Raw genomic sequence first — 24345 nt, 5'->3', positions numbered from 1 at the left:
CGCAAGCTGTCTTTTTAGACTTGTTCTCTTAACAAATACATCACAACAGATATTATACTACACCAAACCTTTAGTAAACTTGTTACTAAAACAAAACTCTGCATTGTATTTACTTCCTCTCATCACTCCAACAATATGATGAAAAGTCATACTGCTCAGTAACACACTGCTAGATGGCACAAGGATCATAGGTGCCAGCATGACCTAAAAATCCTATATAAAACAGCAAAAGCAGAATAGAATTTCAACCCACCCCACCTCTACAAACTGAATCCCATTAATTCAGTGTAATACAGATGACAATTTGGTTAACTTGATATTCTTAAGACACACTACAATATCCACAGACACCATTCCACTTCCTTGAGGAAGACAATACGATTAGTGATCAATGGACAGCTCTTCCCCTTCAGAATGTCCTGATATTAGCACAGGTGGGGTGTACATGTTTTACTACAGATATATTTTAAAAAGCCTCTGAAAAAAAAGAAGTGTAAGAACTTCCTCACCTCACATATCCATAGTTGTACAGTGGATAGCATGTTACTGGAGGTACATAGCCTATAAAAAATCTTAAAACACGATTTTTTTTTCTTAAAAACAGCTGCCCAAACAAACCACGTCTAGAAATCTTCACCCAGAAAAGGCACCATTGCTCAAAGGAAAGTTTGCTTGAGGGAAAGAAAAAAAAAAACCACAAAAGTGACAAGTGTGTAACATTCCACAGTTCATCTAGAACTGCTGCAGCCCACTCTAAGTTACAATGTCAGTGGCTGTTTATGCTCTAAGGAAGTACAGTAAGTACAGTACAGCCCATTCAGGTTGCTGGAATGTCACTGATCATATGCTCAATTGCATCTATTCATTAGAAAAATTCAATCCACAACAGCAGCTGCATTTACCACCACACCCCAAACGCCAAACACCATCCAGTTGCCCCAGGTGATTCCAGTGGTTTACCATCCCACAGGATAGATGCTCCGTGCTCTTGTCCCTCTACAGTGACTGCAAGTTACACTTCCAAGACCGAGTTTTATTTACTAAAGAATGGTATATTAGGAGTGCTTTTGGCTTCAAGCTTTTGCAACAAAAAAGATCTGGTCTTTAGCAGTCATGTTCTACGAGTTTCAAAACTATTTAGGCTGCACTAATTATTTTTGATTCAAACTCACTAAACAATTACTGTTGAGAAGATGACTTAAGTAAACAACAGCCAAGTTACTCCATTTGTTTCAGAAAAACGATGACTAATTATGCATGTAATTTTGTTCTTTATCTCTTTTTTTAAAAAAAGTGAGTAATTCTGGCTTCTTTCAGGTCAATTGCAAAGTCCCCATTAAGTTCAGGGGACCAGATCTCACTATAAAATCATAAACTGCACAGTGGCTGAAAAATAAATCTTTCTGAAAGAATATGGGTCATTTAAAAGGACACTGGCAACTTTCTAAACAAGTAAAAAAAAAAATCTGTTTTCACATGTAACACCTACAACGACTGTAACTGAAAGACACAAGAATTTGGTATTTAATTCATGAATTACACTGCATTTCATATACTTGTTAAGTTTACCAAGCGGTTTATAACTGATTTCCTGGCTGTGTGAGTCTTTCACAGAGCAACAGTAAAGTATTAAAATGTTATGTTTCCTTTTTATTTAATTAAACCAATTTCAACTTCATCTTAAAACTTAAGAGTCATTTAGGCAGAACAGGTTGCTACAAACCCTAATAAGCAACATCTCTTGTAAGATGTAAAATGGTTGTTGTTAAAAACTAACTATACCATATGAGTGGAGCTAGTAAGAGTAATAAGTAGAAGTATCCTTTCCCCAGCCTCTAAAATTTGTCTTCCTTCTCAATTGCCACTGCTTCCCTTCGCTCTTCCAAAAATCCTTATTGTGGCCTAATAGACAGACTGAAGAAAAATCCTGATCCTTGCATGGTGTCTACCACAACAGATTACCCACAAGGTTAGGATTACTTTTCAGTGTTCCATCTAGAACATCAAAAACCATCAGCCCAAATTCAACTTGAAAATGGAGTTCCCATAAGATCAAATCGAATGTTATAGCTATCTATTCATTCTTCACAGCTTCCTAGAACACTCACAATTAGAGCTTCTTATGACAATTGCCAACTTCAGGAGGGTTGCAGCTGTTGAACAGCTGACTTGTGTACCATGAAGCAGGATGGGGAGGTGTAAGATCTTGTACTCTGCAGACTTGCAGTAGAGGAAGTCTCGAGTAGACCATTAGCTATTCATGAACTGAAATCCTTAACCTCAAAACCTCTGCTCCTGGGATTTGAGGGCAAAGATGGGAGGTGGGCTTCAATGCCCATTTACCAACCTCACACTAGCATTGGGTTCAGAGTTATATAAAATCATCCCCAAAGAAAGTGAAGCTGCCTTCAGTTCTCCATCAAATCAGAGATCTGTTAGCTACAGGGCTACAGAAAATGTCCATGTGATAGGCATTTAAAGGCTTTGATTCACAACCAGGGACAGGGTAGCTTGGGATTAATAATTTACTAGACATCATGATCTGAAACAGTTCGGCATCTGATTCAAAACAGCTCAGGAAGGGAAAAAACTAGAGAGAGTAATCAAGTCTATCGCCCTACACCATGCCATCCCTAGGGCCAGATACCGTTCAAACCATCTCAAGAGAATCCATTCATTCACAGCCCTTCAGGACAGCCAACCTTCCTATGGCCTGGACTCACATTAGAAAACCCAGCATTTTTAGCCACAGGATTCCGGTCTCGAAATCTCTATCTGGACTCCAGCCAAATGTGATCTGCTTATGCCTAGAGCTGAACGCCAAACATGGCTAAGGGATAGGCCCAATAATGCCATCTCGAGGCAACAAGTCAACCTTGGGAGAAACGCTAAGTATGAGGATGGAAGGATCACGGCCAATGAGTAGGGGAAAAAAAGAAAACAACCAAAAATGTGCAGATAAATTTAAGGAAGTATCAAAAATCTCCACAGCAGAGTCAGAACTGGGCTCAGTGCTCTATAAGAAACAATATCATTGTATGAACACTGAAGTCAAAATAGCTAAATATATAAAAAACTTTATAGTCCATTACACCTCCTTAAATACCAAGAGATTTAACAGGTGGTCAGATATTTCTGTTTTATACATTGGCTTAACACTACTGGGCTGTAGTGTGCTCAAAGTACTTTCCAAGATTTCAGTTCAACGAGCCTGTTCTATGTGTGAACAATTTGTCCGTGTAACCTACCAAACGTGCACTTCCAATCCAGAATCCAGCTGTGCTCATTTAACCTTGGCTCATACGCACAGGGAATGTTCTCATCCTAAACAGCTAGGGAACTCTAGAGGGTAGAGTTCTAAAACACACTGTTTTCATGGTGTACTTAAGATCAGAGAAAATCCTTGGTTCCTCCACTTAAATAATTCAGTACAGCATCTTGGTTCACTGGACTAGGAAGTGTTTACTTATACTGCAGCCCTTCTCATTGGATCTGCAACCTGCTCTAGCTCTGATTACCTCACATAGCATAAACGCCTTGGAATAGAAACAGCACTAATTAGTATTTATGTAGCTCCAGGGAAATGCACCCTGTTTACGATAATGCTTGATGTTAGTTTTGTTATACAGACTGAGAACACAATGTAGGAGAGTCAAGAGACTCACACTCTGCCATGACTACATGGAGGCTAAGTTCTGAAATCCAGGAAATGCCACTGAAAGCACTCTGGTTTTAAATCTCTCCAATTTAAATCAAGGATTATAAATGGAAATGTTTCAGCTTGTCAACAACTGCCATTTAATGACATGGAAAAAAAGTTGTTCCTACAACAATCAGAATCTGAACTCAAACCAGCACTTTGTCTCTAAAAAGCAAAATTTTGAACTGTTGTTGGACAGAGGTGAAAGTCGATACCAATACTGGATGCACAAGCAAGATGAAGATAGATCAACACAAAAAGACTGTGTTCTGCACCAAGTGAATGGTCTTTGAATTAAGAAAACATTCCAGTATCAATCCCAGAATTACCAAAAAAAAAAAAAAATCACCTTTACACCCTGAGCAGGGCTACCACCTCTTAATAGAAGGAGAGAGGTGAGGAAGAACAGGTGTGTACTGAACCACTGCTGTTTGCTGAACATCCAGCCAATTCCACCTGCTTCTGGCCAACAGAAAGGGAGCTTCTTCAAATACCATATACTGTCTCTGTCATTTCTTACAGTTGCTTCTGACAATGAACAGGGCTTAGATCTGCTAGACAAAATTCCACCCTATTACTCACAGCTGTTGCAGAGAAAAATTAAGAACAAAAAAGAAGAAATAAAAAAAATAAGGCAAGTTACCCTGTCTTATATATCAACTGAAGAAATCATAAAAGAATCCTAGAGGTCACCATGACTGTCTTTAACAGGAATTAATCCCAAACTAGGCACTTCTCTCAAAAGGAAGTCCATCTACTCTGCTAGTCATACAGCAACATGACTGCCAGAGGAATTGGTGCATGTCTATGATTCTATTATTTTGACAGCCACCATCAAAATTCTTTCTTCAGTCCTGAGTGCAAACTTGTTTTGACAGCAGTGACAACCCCCTCCCCTCCAAGCTGGTACGTACCTGATCACAACCTGCATTCACCAGCTCCTGGAGCATCTGCCTGTTCACTTCAACAGCTGCTGTGGTGCTCGACTCATTAGCAAAGGGCAGCAAAGAATATCTAATTTCCCGCAGAGCTTTCTGATATGGTCCAAACTTGGGCGTTTGTCTCATCTGCTGTTGCCTTGCAGCATCCTTCCCTATTAAAATCTTAGGGTCCAGAGAAGTTTCACTGCCTGGTCCAATAGGCAGTCCCTGACCTGAAGATTTGGATGGCTGCTTTAAACCTTCTCGAATCTCTTGTAACCTTTGTCTGCTGTTTCCAGAATATGTCGTAGCAGGAAAAGTCTTTGGCCTCATTGTTAATCCAGTTTTCTCTGAGCATAAATACAGCTTTATGCTTTGTTTTTTTAAAATTATTTCAAAAAAGCGTCACTTGATATTTTCAATTTTTTGTAAACATAATCCTTTGAAGAGAAAAAGGCAAAATTCTCAAGAGATTTCTGCCAATGTCTTACTTCAGCTCAAAATCTTCACGTTTCCTACAGAAAATGAAAATCCGTGGAATCATCATTTTGCAGACCGACAGTGTCTGAAACAAAAGAAAACAAAAAGTACATGGAATTAAGTTGATAGTGTGAATGCCTCTGAAGGGACAGCATGACAATTAATCAAGTGAAAGTGAATCAGTTTAACCTCTTAATCTGTCACAGCTGGATACCCTTTAATGATTTTCACTTTATCTGTTTTCAATAACAGGATTCCAAAAGGCCTTCTCAACATAATCAATAAATAATTCATTTTTCTTTTAAGTTTAATTTTCAAAATAAATTAAAATAAAACCTTCAAAAACTACAACATTTAAGAATTTTACAGTACCCTAACTGTGGCAAGTTTCCCACCCAATTGCATAACCAAATCCCGGAGAAGCCTATGCTATTTCATAATTAGGGAAGAGTATGCTTCTGAAATGTTTTTTTCCTCACTTAATATTTTGTTTGTTTTACACTAGCTGAGCCTAGATTCAGAAGTTTATGAAGAAGATTTATAATGGAAATATTGATGACTCTAACCATAGCAACTTCTAGTATTTCAATAACAAAGCAAATAACAGAAAGACAAGATATTTTGCCTTTCCACATGAATATCTTGGCAAAGCCTGAAGGTAACAATTCTCTCCAGAGCTGGAAGGACGAAGGGGGAAAAAAAAAGGAGGGGAGGGGGTATATGATATTTCATTAGCTGTGCCTTATAGGGAAGAAAGGGAAAAGAGGGGTAAACGGAGCTGCACAGTAACAGCAGAAGACAAAGAACCAGAGCAGACAGCATCCCAACACAGAAAAAAAAGACTTTGAGACAGCTTTATGCACCTCTTCTGACATGCAGCAGAGAACAACTATGCAGCTGAGCTACTGTGCAGCTTGTGATCCCTGTGAAGCACAAAGTTACAGCAAGAATTCTACCTTAACTAAGTTTTCGTACATCACAAAACATTACATCATCAGAAACATTAAATAATGGTGCATTTGGAACAGGATTAAAGACAACTTAATCAGAAATGTCATCTAGCAATGCTGCCTATGCAAGTTTGCTTCTGCTGCTGCCACTAGCACTCGTAAAGTGACTTTGAATGGTGCTCCAGCCACTGCGCTGGTAAAGTAAGAATTCTGCTCAGTTGTTTTCAAATCGCAAATACTGCCGATGGTAACACACTGCATGTTTCTCTGCAGCCTTCTACAGATTACATCATAACTAGCTAGAAGATACGGAGCAATTAATTAGTCTATAATTGTCTTTCTTTTCCTGACAGCAGCAGGCACCATATGGCTGCGTTTAGGCATCTAGGTTGTTCTTCCTTTTCAGTCCCTGTGCCAATCCTCAGGCCTCGGACACACTGGGAGAGCTTGCAAGACCCCCACCTTTTCGCAGCAAAAGACTGCATTCCCACTTACACACATACTTCACATAAAGAACTTCTGCGACCTTTAGCCTAAGGCCAAGTCTAATAATGCTGGGTCAAGCCAGCTGGCAACTTCCTAGGCTTACATCTACAATACTGCTAAACCAGAAAGAAACATTGGTCGTTCAGACAGTATGAATGAGAGCAACAACAACAGTAAGTAGTGGAGCTAAGTGCAAACCTGTTTCATATTTTGCATGGCTTTTTTTTTTTTAAAACTAGATAAGTAAGATAAGCCAAGAAACTGGAACACTAAATATTACAGATGATTTACAAAGAAAGACAAGCTGCCTGCTTTTTAAAATCTTCCTGTGATTTGCATTTTTAGCAAAAAAATAAGATGATTGTATGTTTTAAAAGATATGTGGAGTGTCTCATTCTGTCTAAGCATTTCTGACTGTATGTCTGGATTCGGATAACTCCAAATCCATCTAATCTGCACCTTGCCTACAGCATGAATGTATCAATAGCCTTCCTACCATCAGGAGAAATTATTTTTCAGAATTATTTTTGAGTTGTAAGCCATTCTGACTAAACAGTGTTCAAGTCTTTTCCAAAATGTTATATGTTCTGTACTAATTAGAAGCTTGTCCATTACCCCGAAGATACGACACTTCAAATAAGTATAGCATTACTTCAGTTGCATCAAGTTAAACAATTTCTAAGCAATTGATTATTTTGCTTCATTTGAGAAATACCTATAGCTGCTCTGGCAGCAAACAACCAACCACACTGAAATTATATGCTGATGCCTGTTGTTCCAGCAGCACTATCTATTCACTCTCCTGTTTCTTAATTCACCAACAGGCTGCGTGTGCTAGTGGCTCTGTGGAGCTGGGACGCAGACAACAAACCAAAGCTCGCCTGAGCCAGCGAGCTGTTTCCCTGTGCGGGTACCGGCGTCAGCTGAACTAGCACTCACTGCAGAAGGAAAGAGTTTTAAGAAACTGCTACAACAGGCTTCCCTCTCTCAATTTACGGGTATTGCTTTGGGGGTTTTTTTGATCAGAAATTCATGGAAGCAGGGACCGTCCACTTTGTATTGGAGGTCTATGATGGGGGGAAGCGTTTCAGAGATTTCATTATCATACAAACCGTGCTCCTCTTTGTAAACGGGCACACGGTAAAAGTGAAAACAACTGAAAAGAGGATTCTCCCCCAAACGATTCCTCCTCTCCTTCCTCCTGCTAACATGACTGTCCAGAAGTAACCCTGTGCCCGTGTCCCACCGCCAACCACAAGCACTGGCCCAACGCAGGGCTGTGGGAAAGAGCTCACCTTCCCCACGCACAGCAGCCCGGCAGGGACTGATCGCAGAACCCGGACACTACAAATGAGCCTTTTTTGCGTCATTTGCGCGAGTGCCTTTCCCGGGGAAAAGGGGTATTTCAACACGCACACCGCTCACGAGGCAGCGGCGAGGGTGGCGAAGTGCTGGATTTTGGCAGTGACCTTCAGCTGACTGGGAACAGCGGGGCCCCCACCGCGGCCAGACGGGACCCCGCGGGCTCTGGATGCCCCCGCCCGGCTCCCCCCGGCCCTCGCCCCCCGCGACACCCGCCCGGCGGGCTCTGCTCAGGCGGGGCGCCCCCCACGCCCGCGGGCCGCCGGGAGCACCAGCCCCTTCTCCGCCAGCCCCAAACCCACTCCTTGCGCGGGCGGAAAGCTCCCAAAACAAACTCCGGCCATTTATGAGCAGCTCCGGCCTGCTGGGGCAGAGGCCTCGGACAGGCGGACCCTCACCCCCCTCCGCCAGGGCCGGGCTGGGCTGTCACACGGGTGTCAGGAAAATGTCGGAGGGTGCGGGCAGGACGCCCAGGCTGCCCCCAGGAGCGGACGCACACACGGGTCGCTCACTCCCGCTTCGAGGACCGACCCACCTCCGCTCCCCCCGCTCCTCCACGGGACTTTCCCCTCCGCGCACACAGTTTTGGGGGATGGGGGGCGCTCACACCCGGGGCTGAGGGGGAACTCGCGCCCCCCGCGCCCCTTCGCTCACCTCCCCGGGGCGCCCGGCGCCGCCGCTGCCCCTCTGGGGTGGGCACGGCGCGGCTCAGCGGCGGCGGCGGCCGCGGCGGCGCGGGCCGTTCTCCATCCTCCCCCTTGGCCGTCCCGGGCGCCGAGTGCGGGGCGCAGTCGGGACATTCGCTACATTGTTGGCATTCCATTCGCGCCACGTGACTCCGCGGCGCCCGCGTCATTCCACTCCCCTCCCGGCGCATTCCAGCGGGGGGAGGGGCTTCCAGGGCGGGAAGGGCTGTCGCACCCTAGGGGGACCGGGGCGGCGGGGGCCGCCTGCCCTCAGCCCGCTGGTCCTTTCGGGGCGCCCTTCTGTGGGTTTACAAGCAGTACAAAGTGACACTTTTTCCCCCTCACAAAACCCACTCCACTCACAGCAGCTCCCGGCTGGGTTCAGGCGGGAGAATGGGGTGGCTGAGGTGGTGAGGGAATGGCACTGCCTCCACTTGTTGAGATGAAAAGGGCTGAGGTAGAATCATAGAACCACAGGATGGTTTGGGTTCGAAGGCACCTTAAAGATCATCCAGTTCCAACACCCCTGCCGTGGGCAGGGACACCTTCCACTAGACCAGGTTCCTCCAAGCCCCATCCAACCTGGCCTTGGATATCTCAGGTATAAGGCATCCACAGCTCTCTGGGCAAGGAAGGTGGCTTGGAGGTGCCTGTCCACTCACCCCACACTCCAAACTCAATTAACATTTTTGTTTATTCCTACCGTTATTCCTTCCATGCTGGACTAACCATGCACAAAAAATGGCAGCACTACCAATGCCTACGTGGAGTTTCCTTTTGGTTTCTGGTTTGCTTGGGTGTTTTTAAGGGGGATTACTTGTTTTTCGTACTGTTTCACCATGGTAAGGAGACAAGGGGGCTATGAGGTACCAGAGAAGGGCAGACAGGCACTTCACATCTGGAACACAAGCTGCAAAAGATTTTTGGATGCAAAGTTCATGTTTGACCTAGTTATGGATGTAACTGCCTGGAAAAAGAATCATAGAATAACAAAGATTGGAAAAGACCTCTAAGATCATCAAGTCCAACCATTAACACAGCATTGCTGTGTTCACCACTAAACCATGTTCCCAGGTGCCACATCCACATGCCTTTTGACCACTTCCAGGGATGGTGACTCTACCACTTCCCTGGGCAGCCTGTTCCAATGCCTGACCACCCTTTCAGAAAAGTAATTTTCCCTAATATCCAATCTAAACCTCCCCTGGTGCTACCTGAGGCCATTTCCTCTTGTCCTGCTGCTTGTTCACTGGGGGAAGAGATCAACCCCCAGCTCACTACAACCTCTTTTCAGATTTTGTAGAGAGCGATAAGGTCCCCCATATGAGACTGTTTTTCATGAAAGCAGAAATATTATGGTCTTTAATAGAGACAATCCTCCATGAGAGATAATCCCCACATACCCAAATACAGTAATGTCTGGATCTGGGAGGCTGGCTCTGACCCCTCAGCATGACGGATACCCATGCTAGCCATTAGCAAGGGGTACTGATACAGAGTGAAAATAAGAAAGTATATGCATATATCTTTAGATCATTAACATGGAAGTAGCCTGCAGTCCTGAAATTCTTCAAAATTCTTAAAGTTCTGTTGCAAAGCTGAGAGGTGCTCATTATAGAGTCTCTCTGTTCAGCAGGGAAAATGTCAGTCTTGCAAGCACTTAAGACACATGTTTATCTTTAGTCATGTGACTAGTCCCAGTGTTTTCAACTGGACTGAGAGCACGTATGAAGAGAAGTCTGTGCATAACTGTCTTTCCAGGATGGTAACTATATTTACAGCCTTTTCCAAGCCATGGACACTATTTTTGTAAGTAATATTACTCATGGGCAGTCCTATCTAAGGATGTTTCTCTGAGATTGTTTATCATAAATTTTTTCCATGCCTTCCATGCAAAACTGTCAATAGTGCTTATAAATTAAAAGTGCTTATAAAAAAATAGTGCTTATAAAAGTTCTGGTTTGGGAGGAGAAATGACTGCCAATAGAGCGCTACATTTCATGAGAAAAATGCAGCCTGATGCAGAGAAATTGTTTAGCACCTCATCTGAAGGCAGTCAGTTACTGTATATAAATCACTGTCAGAATTTCAATAGTGTCATTGACTGGAATATATTGCAGGGTGGGGCGGGGGGAAAAGACTCTGACTTTGGAAAGCTATAGAAATCCATCAGGTTCAGACCAGATTCCAATGTCAGCAGTATATTGCAGGATAACATGGTTCATTTTACAATCTTCAAATACCTGCAAAACTGAAGTAAATTTTAGATGATATGACAGATGCAGCATGGTTTCATTTTCTGAATTACTGCTGTGCCTATCCGATGAAGCATAGCAACAAGATTGCCCAAACCAGAAATTGCTCAATGGTTTGAGACCTTTTCCCAACAAAGTTCAGGCTAGTTTAAAGAAACAGCATCAAGATAAAATTTGCTTACTCTGTGCTAATATGCTCTTTTGTAAGATTTGCTTGTCAACCACATTCTTAAATCTAGGTAAAACAGATCTTTTCAGTTATTTTTCTCCTTTGGAAAGGTTTGTTTTCCTTTTGCATTCCAATTGATCTGGGAATGAGACTCAGCTGCACTATTTCGCTTCCTGGTTCCATCCAGCTGCACTTTCTGAATTTCATGTGTTTGCACAGAGTTGCTGGGTTAGAATTCCCTCCAGCAGAGCAGCAAGAACAGGTGAGATGGGTTGCATCAGCTCTCTAGGAAGTGCCTGTATTCAGCTGGTCCGCTACAGATGAGGAGACTATTTCTGCTTTTAACCTTTAGAAACCCAAACTATAAGAAATCATGTTCCTCAAAAATACTAGGGAAATTGAAATCAGCTAGGTTGTAGCATGATACAACAACTGGGTTAAAACATTATTTGATTTTTGTAAGTTTTTTAGGAGATTACTGTGTCATCTCTTTGGAGATTACTGTCAAGTCTTTCTTCCCACCTATCTTCTTCCACTGTAAGGTATCTCCAGAAGGAAATACGCTAAATAAAAAGAGCAATACCATTTGTCTGTGTGAGCAGCAAATCTGTACACAGACTAGGCTATGAGGTAGTAATCTACCATGAGTGAGGGTCAGTGTGTTTATTCATGGCTCTGCTTCAGTAAATGACAGATGCTGGATCTGTGGCGACTACAGCACTCACCTTCTGACTTACCTGAGCAGCTGCCTGCCCTGTTGTGTGGGCACAGTGGGAGAGACCACAGCTCCACCATTTCACGTTCTTCCAGCCACCTGAAACAGCGAGGGATGTGGGAGATCTGTGCAGCTCCATCCCCTTGCATATAATGCTGTGAGTTGCCTCATTCCCTCCCTGTACTCATTTCACTGTTTCCCAGTACTCATTTCACTGCTGGGCCACAGTGTGACTCTTTCTAAACTATTGTATTTGGAAACAATTACCAAATCGTGCTGCTAAAAATACTCTTAGCAACCAAATAATTATGATTTGGGTGGGATGAACTTTTTCTTTACACAGTATTTGTAGCCAATAAAAGCTTGAACCCATTCAGAAAATGTGAAAAAGGAAGGTAAAGTAAGAATATCAGCAGCAATGTCTAGTTCTCTGCCAGTCTTCCTCAAAAAGAGCAAAACACACATGTGAAATGATTGTGAATATGTGAAGATATGTGTTTATTAGCATACAGGAACAAAGAATTTGCTGACAGTGATGTCCTTCACTAGGAAAACATGTTTAGAACAAACCAGTGTAACACAAAATGAATTATGTGCAAGGAAAAAAGACTTAGCAAAATCACTGAAATGTTCTTGTTTCAACATATTGATTTTCTTTGCAGAATGATACTGGGTAATCATTCTTCCCAAATCACCAATGCAAAACCAGTTTGAAACAGGAGTTATGAGTCCTCCAGCACAGTACAGACAACACAACCTATATGTGAAAATAATGTATATGTTTTACCATGATGCAAAATTGCATTTGTGGCAGTCAAAGTTATTCTCACTGCTTCAATAATTCAGTGGGTATATGGTTTAGATATGCTTTTTCTTTTCTTTTTTTTTTTTTTCCTCAGGAGTATGTCTATGGGATCTATCACAGCATTCTTTTGGGGTGGCAAAGGTGTAGTGAACATAAGAGCTAGTACTTCAGAAATTCATTTTATTTCAGCACAAAGGAGGTGAAATAGAACAAATCTGATAGGGAAGCTGCCTCAGCTTTGCAGAGAAACATGAACCCAGACTTTGGTTAACTGGGTAAGGTGTCCTGGATGCTCAGAGTGCCTTTATAGCCCTCACACAGAAGGTTCAAAACTGAATTTCACAAGGGCCCGCGTTCATATGTACTCTGCTTCCAGCCCCACACTTTGTATCAATCATTGACTGCAGCTGGAGCCCAGCAGCGCCCAAGAGGACTAGAGGAATGTCGGGACTTTGTGTGGAATTTCACCAGTGTGAGCCAGTTGTGCTCTTCGTTTGGAAATGAATAGCTGAAGTTTTCAAGTCCCTGCAATCAGCATAATGGCATCACTTTGTTCAGATGCAATGCAGATGGCTTTTGAATATCACAGCCAACCAATTCTGAAATTTTAGGAAAAGTTTTTAGGCAGTGTCCTTCTGATCCTCGAACAAAAGAGAAGGGGGTAATGCAGGACACGTGAAGCCCTGGCATCTGGTCTGGGCATCAAGCAACCATCAGTCTGACCTGTAATTATCTTTTCATCAATGACCTGGCACAGTAGCATCTCCCAGCATAACAATACCTCCACCACAGCTTTGTCTTTCTTGCCACAGATGCTCTGAATGATTCACCCTCTGGACAGAAAGAAATGGTGTGGGAGGAACACATGAACTTTCAAAGCCCTTGTCTTGGTGCAGAAAATGAGAGACTCTGGAACTGGTGAGGACAAGGGTAGTTTCCCAAAATGCCTGTGTGGGGAGAAAAAAAATGAGGGAGTTGTGAGGAACACCTACCTTGAGGGAACAAATGAGGCACTTTTCTTCTCTGGTACTCTGGAGCAGAAAATACAAAGGAATTCCCAGAGTGACTGGTATGAAGGTGAGGATTTGTGGCTACGAAACTCCAGGAGGAGCACAGCATAGGAAAGCATCACCAGAGCATATGGGGAGGAATGAGCCATGTATGTAGCCTATGGAGACTACAAGTGCCCCCTGCCCCATGCACACACACACACACACGCACACACACACCCACACCCCCCAGTGCAAGGGCCTTTAGGGATCATCCAAGGTTTCAGAACCGTGACACTCGATGGAAATGTTTCATGTTGATTTTGGAGGAGGAGGTGGTGGCCAGGTCTATTGAGCCGAAGATAACAGAGATCAGCTTTTCTCCTTCCCTATTCCACTTTGGGACTGTGGCAAACCATTTCACTTCTCCACCTGAGCTTCCCTGTCTGTAAGGAAAGAGGAATAATTCCCATGTCTTGGAAAGGCTAGGAAATCTCTGGATGAATAGGTCCTTCTGTGACCTATCGTCGTGTTAAATTGACGTCTCAAAGTCCAGCATCTTAATTTAATATCAATTTAAAAGAAAGCTGTGTTCATTTCTCCAATAATGTACTGTACCTATTTAGAAGGCCTGGTATTAAAGCCCCATGTAGCTCTACCCTTGAGAAAATTACATATACTTTTTAAGTATCTATCAAATTTGCATTTTACATTAGACTGATCTATCAATTTAAAAACTGTTGGCAGATAAGGAATTTATATTTTTACCTTTACAATAAGGGACATATTTTGAAGTGAGTTTATGCAGGCAAGGATGTCTTTAATATGTTTCAACTGTTATCCTGAATCCATTGTTTTGTTGTTTTCTGTTATCAGCATTGAGAGCAGGAGAAGAAAATCTCCTATTTCCTGTGATATAGCTGGTTAATGGAAAACCTGAAATCTGGAAAGCAGAAAAAAATAGTGTTTAATTTCACAGAAAATATAGAATTAAGTCATTATGTCAGTATAGGATGACACAAGCTTTGTCCATTGAGCTCATATGTAAGGGAAACCTGAGATTTTTTTTAGATAAGACCCTGGAATAAGAGATAAAAATTACTTATGTGACAGACACCACAATTTACTGATATGAAGCCCAAAATAGCAGTGAACAAAACTTGCTTGAAAATGGGTACTTCCAGTTAGTTACCATCTTGCAATTAATGCCTGGTCACTAAAGCTAAATGTCATATTCCCCAAAAGCACCACTAGAAAGGCACCTACTAGACACTGTACCAGAGAAACCTGATGGATAATTGCCAACAGGAAGACAAAATGTTACAGAGATGCAGCAGTCACAGCAGGGGATGCACACAGCTGTGTCCCGAAGGTTAGTTAGGAACCTGCATCCGTTTGCCTGCAAACCAGACTGAGTCACGGACATTTTACCACACTTATTCCTAACTATTCCCAGAGCAAAAAACAAGACCATTTCAGGAAGCCTCAAAGTGTTGACATCTTAAAAATTTATCAAGATCCTTTTTGTCCTAAGCAGGGACAATAAGGTATGGCTAGAGAGAATAAATATGCTAATAAAAGGAGTTCAACAGTGAGGGCTGGTAGTCCAGTATCCTTGGAAAATAAGACTAAACAGACTATAACCATCTCAGCTTACAAACATACAAATGGTTCTCTCCCAGCTAAAGGGTAGAATTGAGTCACAAGTTAGCACTTTTAATGGGCTGCCTTATCAAAAACCATACAAGGAAAAGCGATACTTCAGAAAAGGACAAGAAAGTGTCAGATTAGATATCAATTGAACACATTTTGGGTTTCCAGCTTAATGTGTGGTTTGGACTTCATGTGGGTCTCAGAGGAAACCATTCCTCTTCTGAGATTTTGCTGGATCTGCCAGAGTCTGTAAAAGGAGGGAAGTATAGTTGGAAGATTATCAAAAAAATAGTGACCATGGTAATAAGCTTTGGATAAGATCTTTGAACAAGACTTGGATCTGTCCCTGTAAGCTTTGTTATTATGACTAAGTCAGCTCTAAAGGAAAAGAAATAACAGTAATGATTTTCAACTGATTAAATTCTGAGAGAAACTGGACATGAAACAGAGTAAAGGAAGGAATGGGACAGAAAAAGGGGCACTGGCATCTGTTCAGAAGCACTATTAATGTGCACTCAAAGACAATTAAAATAATAGTACAGATGGGCAAGGAAGTACATGGATAAGAAAAAGACACAGTGCAAAGGAAGAGAACTAGACAGATTGCAGACTGACATCAGTAATGCACAAGGAAAAATGGATGAGTCGATATAAAACATGGAAGTCAAACTGTAGGAGATTGAACTATGTGCATTCATATATTCTAGATACACTGAATAAGACTTCAGTGGAAACGGGGAAACAGAGATAGATGTCAGCTATAGACAGAAGTGCTGAGTTCTTTAAAAAACCCCTATCTATATCTCTGGTTTTAAAAAATCTGCTTTTGTATCAAAGAGTGAGGGAAATAGGTGACAGAAGTAGCCATAAATTAAAAAAGAAACAGAAGTAAGACCATGCTGAAGCAAGGCAATCATATGTGTCAAACAGCTACTAAAAGAGAACATTCCAGAGGCATGGGGAAAGTATCAGTTAACCTTGCTATATGTGACGGTGCACCAGAAGGCTGCAATTGCTATCGAAAAACCCCCAAACCCATAATAAGGGACCACCTCTTTGGAGCAGACATTAATTACATCTCTGCAGAGAAGATGGACAGAGAAGTTGAAGAGAGAAGCGTCAATGTTCACAAGGAACACAGCGATTCAATGGCAAAGCCAGGACCAGAATCCTAGAATCCTCATCTCCTGAATAGATCATACTGTCAGTTTAAAAAAAAAAAACAAAAAAATTACAAAAGGATGCAAAACACAGAGTCAGAGGGGAAGTCCCAGTTTTGGGTACTTGGTTACAGGATATTGCCCAGACACAAAGCTCTAGATTAAACCCGTAACACTTAGGTCTTGCCCTAATTAGTCTGCAGAAACTCAGATCCTCACTGCTAGGCCTCTCTTTGACACACAGTAATTTTCCAGTGGTGCTGTAAGCCTATTGCCCCACCTCATTTTCCTAAATAAATTGGCTTTTCATGGTGACCGTGCCAACTGAGCTGGCCTTATGTCGCATAGCTGCCACATCTGCAGGACGGCGCTGAGCTGCAGCGGGCGAGGTGTCAGCCGCTGGCTCATGCCATCTCACAGCATCTCACAGCACAGCTGGCTGCAGCACTCTCCTGCTCAAGTTCTGCCCACAGAAATGGCAGGTTCTCAGAGCTCATGCTGAGCCCAGCACTCAGCTACCACACTTCTGGCACTCTAAGAGAGGGCCTGAGAGCTGAGCAGTTGTGTGGTGCAGTTGTGAGGGGCAGGGCTCCAGGGGAAGCCTCCACTGTTTGGATTGCCTGCAGGAAGGAAGTGGGATAACATACAACTTGGCAAGGCATCTCAAAGCAGCATAAGAAGCTCCAGTGAACAAGCCTCACATATTTTCTTGGGGGAGAGAGAATGATACTGAGTACAGGAAAAACTACAGTCACACCTCTGTGTACTCTGGGAGCCAAGATCCTGTGTGCTTTGCGCTTGTTTACATAGCTTTATCAGCACAGAAGGACACCAGAAAATCCACAGAGGGCATTTACTGTTGTCTGTGAGGTGAGTGACTTGCACAAATAAAGTAACTTGGCCCAAATCCTACAGTTCCGTTGGTATAATCACAAGCAGGATGGAAGGATGGGGGTTAAGTATCACGTGGCCTTTGCAACAGAAACAGAAAATTGCAGGTTGACACTTATCTTGTGCCACACATCCATTTTAAAGAGAAAGTTTTATTGAAATCAGATTCAGGATTGCAGCCCATAAAAATTTATTGGGGAAAATTCTGAGAGACCACTGTAGGTGTATTGGGTTTGCATGGCAAGGTTTGAGTAGCGGGGAACCTACAGGGATGGCTTCTGAGAGAAGCTGCCAGAAGCTTCTCCCATGTCCGACAGAGCCAATGCCAGCTAGCTCCAAGACTGCTAAGGCTCAGCCCATCAGCGAAGGTGGTGAAAAAGAGCTGCACAGCAGCAGCCAGAGAGAGTAGTGAGAAAATGTGAGAGGAACAACTCTGCAGGCACCAAGTTCAGTGAAGGAGAAGGAGTTCAGGGAGGAAGTGCTCCAGGTGCCAGAGCAGACATTCCCCTGCAGCCCGTGGTGCAGACCATGGCGAGGCAGCTGTGCCCCTGCAGCCCATGGCAGTCCATGGGGGAGCACAGATCCACCTGCAGCCCATGGAGGACCCCAAGTCAGAACATGGGGATGCCCAAAGAAGGCAGTGGAAAGTCCATGCTGGAGCAGGCTCCTGTCAGGACTGGTGGACCCATGGATAGGGGAGCGAACGCTGGAGCAGGTTTTCTGGTAGGACTTGTGACTCTGTGGGGAGCCCATGTTGGAGCAGTTCACGAAAAACTGCAGCCTGTGGGAAGGACTCACGTTGGAGAAGTACGAGGTGGACTGTCTACTGTGAGAGAGACCCCACACTGGAGCAGGGAAGAAGTGTGAGGAGCCTCTTGCTGAGGAGGAAGGAGCAGCAGAGAAAACATGATGAAATGACTGCAGCCCCCATTCCCTGTTCCCCTGCACCACTGTGGGGGAGAAGGCAGAGAATTTAGGAATGAATTCAGGAAGAAGAAAGGGGTGGAAGAAAGGTAGTTTAAGAATTAGGTTTTATTTCTCATTATCCTACTCTGATTTGATTGATAATAAATTAAATTAATTTTCCCCAAGTAGAGTCTGTTTTGCCCATGACAGTAATTTGTGAATGATCTCTCCCTGTCCTTATCTCAACCCATCAACTTTTTGTTATATTTTCTTTCCCCTGTCCAGCTGAGAAGGAAAGTGATAGAGTGGCTTTGGTGAACACCAGCCATCCAGCCAGCGTCAATCCACCACAGTAGGAGACTGAAAGTAGGACTCAGCTGTCCACAATGCTCTACTAGAATATCATCAGAGGATAATATAACATGAAAACATCATCAAAACTGAGACTTTCCCCTCCAAAAATGCTTCACCACCACGTGTTCATATTTAATGACTACCATTATCACTGCGTGTCTCCTAGTTTTCCACACAATTTTTCAACCCACACCTGTTTTGAACTAACTTCCTACACCAGCCACTGCTTTTAGCTCACTTCAGGAATAAACATATCCTTGTCTAAAAAAGCATCACAGCAGTCCTAAACATACGTTCAATTTTTAGCTATTTTCTTTTACCCTCTGCTGTATGTTACCTTTGCATACTGTGCTAAAGCTCATAAAATCTTAACTCCAGAATCAAAGCAAAAAGGCTCTGAATGTTAGGGTGGAACTTTTATTCATCACCAGTCTGTAAACTGTGAATTGGATGTGATTTGCAAATAATAAAAATACAGAATTTGGTTATAATGAGTCTGTAACTTAAATGAGTAAAGTCTTCTTTAAGTCTTGGAATGTGAAAAACACATGAATAGGAATATTGTTATATGGTAAATCAAAGTGAATAGAGACACAGAAGTCACAACAAATTGTTTTAAAGCAGGATCTCATGACAGCATGCAAAACAACTCGAGTGGCCCTTGTTTTTCTATCACCATGACTACAAATAATAGAATCATAGAATGGTTTGGGTTGCAAGGGATCCTAAAGATCACCTAGTTCCAAACTCCCTGCCATGGGGTTGGGACACCTTTCACTAGACCAGGTTGCTCAAACTCCATCCACCCTGGCTTTGAACACTTCCAGGGATGGGGCATCCACAACTTCTCTGGGCAACTTGTGGCAGCGCCTCACCACCCTCACAGTGGAGAATTTCTTCCCAATATCTAATGTAAACCTGCCCTCTGTCAGTTTAAAGCCATTTCCCCTTGTGCTGTCATTACACGCCTTCATAAAAAGTCCCTCTCCAGCTCCCTTGTAGTCCCCCTTTAGATACTGGAAGGCTGCTATAAGGTCTCCCTGGAGCCTTCTTTTCTCCAGGCTGAACAATCCCAACTCTCTCAGCCAGTCTTCATAGGAGAGGAGCTCCAGGATCACCTTCATGGCCCTCCCACTGGACTCACTCCAACAGGTCCTTGTTATGTTGGAGATCCCAGAGTTGGAGGCAGTGCTTGAAGTGGGGTTTCACAAGAGCACACTAGAGAGGGAGAATCTCTTCCATTGACCTGCTGGCCACGCTGCTTTTGATGCAGCCTAGGTTGCAGTTGGCTTTCTGAGCTGCAATCACACACTGCGAGGACATGTTGAGTTTCTTGTCAATGAACACTCCCAAGCCTTTCTCCTCAGAGCTACCCTCAATCCATTTTCCACCCAGTCTGTATTTGTGCTTGGGATTGCCCTGACTCAGGTGCAGGACCTTTCACTTGGCCTTTTTGAACTTCATGAGATTCACATGGGCCCACTTCTCAATCCCATCAAGGTCCCTCTGGATGACATCCCTTCCCTCCAGCATGGTCACTGCACCCCACAGCTTGGTGTTATCAGCAAACTTGCTGAGGGTGCACTCTGTCCCACTGTCCATGTGTCTGACAAAGAGGTTAAAGAGCACCAGCCACAGTTCCAGCCCCTGAGGGACAGCACTTGTCATTGGTCTCCACTTGGACATTGAGCTGTTTACCACAACTCTTTGAGTGTGACCACCCAGCCAATTCCTTATTCACTGAGTGGTCTATCCATCAAATCCGTGTCTCTCCAGACAAGGATGTCGTGCAGGACAGTGTCAAATGCTTTGCACAAGTCCAGACAGATGAAGTCTGTTGCTCTCTTATCCATCAACTCTGTCACCCCATCGCAGAAGGCCACCAAATCTGTCAGGCATGATTTGCCTTTAGTGAAGCCATGTTGGCCATCACTAATCACCTCATTTTTCATACACCTTAGCACAGTTTCCAGGAGGATTTTACCAGGAACTAAGGTGAGACTGACTGGCCTGTAGTTCTGTGGGTCTTTCTTTTTTCCCTTTTTAAAAATCTTCTCTGTGCTCTGGCCATTTCTTGATTCAAGTGCTGTAATTTATTCACAGTTACTCTCCATGCTCCTTTGTACTCCCTTTAACCTAAAAAGATCAGTCTAATTGCTCTTCTCTCTATTTCCCTCTTCTCAAAGATTCCAGATGCTCAAACACTCTCCACAATGCCAACCCCTTGGTGTGTATGGAGCAAGAGGGCAGGCTCAGGCTATGACATGAATTTCAATGCACACCAGATCTCTTTAGCCATCCTCTGCGTACACAGTGATATGGGTGTGCAAATTTGGAAGTTACTTTTTAAGCCTTGTGCAATGTTGTGAAATGCAAGCAAAGACTGTGTTTGTGTGCAATGAGTGTTTTTTTGGCCATTTGAAATGTCGTCTTTCCATGTCCATTTGAAACATCACACTAAATCCTCATCTTGGCAAGTGACAGGAGGTGCACAGAGTGGGTGACACCAAATGTCAGTATCGGTGTAGCTGAAGTTTTTTGTCTGGTGACCTGTGAAACATGGCACTGCTGATTGTTCCAGTTGCCTCCCCTGATCGCACCTCACCATTTCTGCTCGCCTCTTTCTAGAGGGGAAATGATTTTCTATTCTGTCCATGACTATCCAGTTTCAGATCACTGTGGCTTTTTTAATTTCTTCTCCTGAAGTCCTTGGCACTATTACCTATTAATTACACCTCAAGCTGATTTTTTCAATATAAATAATCAATTCTTTCAAATCAGATTTTATTACTTCCTCTATTTTTTCTGGGTTCTTTTCTTTCCTTTTATTTCACATCATTGGTCTCTCATTAAAGACCCAATCTGAAGCTTTTAGTTTCTGTCTCAGTACTTCTTCTTGAAGCCGTTCTTGCTTTTCTATCACCATGACTACAGTTCTTCTCTATGCTCTGGCCATCACCTGTTTCAGCTACTGTAATTCACTGACAACTACTCTTCAGGCTTTCTGTACTCCCTTTGGCCTAACCAAAAGATTGTTAATCTACATTCTCTCTCACACACACACACACTTAAAGGATCCCATCTTGTTTCTTATTCTTGCCACTGGTTCCCTGCTTTTTCCTTCTTTAGAGGTTTTTCTCCTTTTTACCCCTGTTCCCACTCTTGCTTCCTGAGTGTCTCCCGATGCTATCCTGCCACAGTACCTCTAGTCTCCTCCCAGCCTCTGTTCCATAGCCTGCCTTTATTGTGGAAGCTGAATGTGTTGAAGTAGTAGCAGTTTTACAGGGAGATTTACATGCACAGAGTCCCTGGATCCTGAAGGTCCCTTATGAGGTCCATGGCAGATTAGGAAAGTTTTTTGAAACCCTAGTGTTTCTGAGTGTCATCCAGTCATTCAGCCCAGGAGTCTCCCTCTCCAGATCTGTCATTCAGACCTGCCCTGGTGATTCTTGGTCTCTGCAGGATCCAGTTTTTCCCTGCAGACAATTGTGATTTTTCTTGACCACATTTGACTCTGAATTCTTTGGGAATGAGATTAGTGTTTTTGTATTTGCAAAGCACCCAGTTCACCTTTATAGTGCCATATAAATGCTTACCCTATCCTAATTATAGTAGCCAGTGGATTAGACATGCTGTGCTGTACTCAGGGAGGAAGCAGACAGATTTCTGTGCATCACACAAAGTGACAGACTGTGTTTGCTTGCTAATTAAAACATTTCACTGACTTTAGCTTGAGCAATATAAAACCGCCTTGAATAGTCTAAATGTGCCTCTGTTAAGATTTCAGATAAGATCTCTTGCCAGAACTGAGAGGATACCCTGGTAACTGTGACGGTCAGGGTAAAGTGCTGGTTTGGAAGCATGGGAACAGAAAGCAAGACCCTGTCTGTTCCCTTGTCTTCTGGAGTTTAAGGGACAAATATTCCCGGAAAAATCTTTGTGTCTTAAAGGATGAAAAATCTCCATTGTTTTTCTGGCTTTATTGTTGTTACAGGTTCAGAGACCCTTGGTCCTCCTTCCACTGAATTAGCACAGCACTGATTGGATTAATAGTCACCCCTATCCTGAACCAGAGGAGTTCCCAAAGGGCCACAGTGTGTTAATCCCATGTAGCACCCAACTGTCTCTTTGACTGTCCTTTTCTCATAATTATGCAACTGGGTTAAGTATGGATCAGTCTTGTCCCACACTGTTTTATACCCAGCCTCACCAGAACCAGAGTCAATGAGTATCAAGTACATTTATTCAGGTTGTACTTTAATAATTTAGTGTAAAGGTGAAAAGCATCAAAATAATCTGGATTGACATCAGGTCTCTGATCATTGCCTGTCCATTCAGAGCTGGAGCAGGTTGCCCAGAGAGGCTTCAGAGCCTCCATAAATGGGGATTTGCAAAATCTGAGTGGACATGGTCCTGGGCAACCTGCTGTAAGTGACCCTGCTTGAGCAGAGGTTTGCACTAGATCACATCAAGAGGTCCCTTCCAACCCCAGGTATTATGCAACTCTGTGAGCCAAGCCCTATCAGATTGGTATCACCTACAATCCCTATGTTCCTCCCAGGCAGCAAAGAAAGCTCCTACATGGGATGCAAAGCCCTTTGTCTGAAATCAGACAAAGGGGGGGGGAGGACCCTTTGTTTATCCTGTAATGAAAGTTTAGCTGGAGAATTGTTCTTTTCCTAACCTTATTCTCCTATTCACAATTTTGATCACTAACACTTGGGAACCCAGAGTACAACAAGCTGAATTTATTCATAGTCATAGCATTATGAAAGCACCCTCTGAGGCAGTTTCCTCTCACACTGCCACACCATTGAAGGCAGCCCTGACCTTCAGGGACCACCCTCTTCAGGAATGGAGGGTTATTCAGCCTGCATCCTGTTTGAGAACCACACGCCCCTCCTGAGTACCAGCTCACCGCTGTTTCAGAGTGTTCCCACTGTGAGGCGGCGCTCCCGAAGTGACTGGTTGTGAGAGTGTGACCCACTCTTCCTGGTGGGTGCTGGGTCAGAACTGAGCTCCCTTTGGGTCTACACAGCTAAAGCAAGACTGAACCCACAAACCTGCAGCCAGAGGTGTCAGCAACTTGGCATCAGAAGGAAAACACACCCTTGGGGTATAGCCTTGCATATCATTTGACCTCAGCTAAATACATGTCGGAAGCAGCGATCTGGCTCTCTCGAATCCTTATTCAAGATAATGCCTTTGAAGTCCGTGTATGCCGCAGGCAGGGCCAGCTTGGCATTTTTGCCAAATCGGTGAAACGTTTTGACATCAACTGCTTTCCTTTTCCCCAAAACAACAACTCGTTCTTGTTCTGCTTATTTTAATCCTGAAAAAAACTTCATCCCGTTTCCATCTCGCTCTGCATTACTATGAGAGAACACCATTGCCACCACAGTTTCTCTGATGCGTGAATACACAGGCTCATTGCATACAAATCTCCCTTTTCTCAATGCCCAGCCCCCTTGGTTTCGGAGAAGCGTCTGCGCTGCGTTTCACACTGATTCCCGTGAGAGACAGGAGAAAGAGTGAGCAGGTTGCAGAACAGAGAACAGACTGTGCTTCATGCCGGGGAGAGACAAACCAGTCCTTCCTTACAGGGAATAAGGCTGGGAAAGATCTAGTTTAGGCTGTACCTCTTCATTATGGCAGATTTTTGTCCAATAGTGCCAGTGCATAGATGCCACACATTTTGCCTTGGGAGCTTGGTCCAGTGTTTTATGTTTGTCAGAGGCTCTGACTTGGGGCTATCCTGTGTCCAGATTTGCTAGGTGTTTTCTTTTTATGCCCAGAAAAATTGCCTGCAGAGATGTTTGAGTATTGTCTGGACTGGAGCTTGGATAGGAAGGCTACACATGTGG

The 24345-nt window shown here is 43.5% G+C and overlaps 1 long non-coding RNA gene across 1 annotated transcript; it reads right to left on the bottom strand.

The window, feature by feature from the left end:
* Positions 1-511: 511 nt before the first annotated feature.
* Positions 512-8610, bottom strand: LOC108505541. The gene is made up of 3 exons (XR_001877561.1): positions 8553-8610; positions 4615-5185; positions 512-671 (listed from the first exon to the last, which is right to left on the bottom strand). It is a non-coding gene; the product is annotated as an uncharacterized LOC108505541 (long non-coding RNA).
* Between the last annotated feature and the right edge of the window lie 15735 nt (positions 8611-24345).

The sequence above is a fragment of the Lepidothrix coronata genome, unplaced genomic scaffold (genome assembly GCF_001604755.1).
Source record: "Lepidothrix coronata isolate B3197 unplaced genomic scaffold, Lepidothrix_coronata-1.0 Scaffold194, whole genome shotgun sequence".
Taxonomy (NCBI): Eukaryota; Metazoa; Chordata; class Aves; order Passeriformes; family Pipridae; genus Lepidothrix; species Lepidothrix coronata.
Note: the sequence above shows the minus strand (reverse complement) of the source record. Positions and strands in the feature narration are given on the sequence as shown.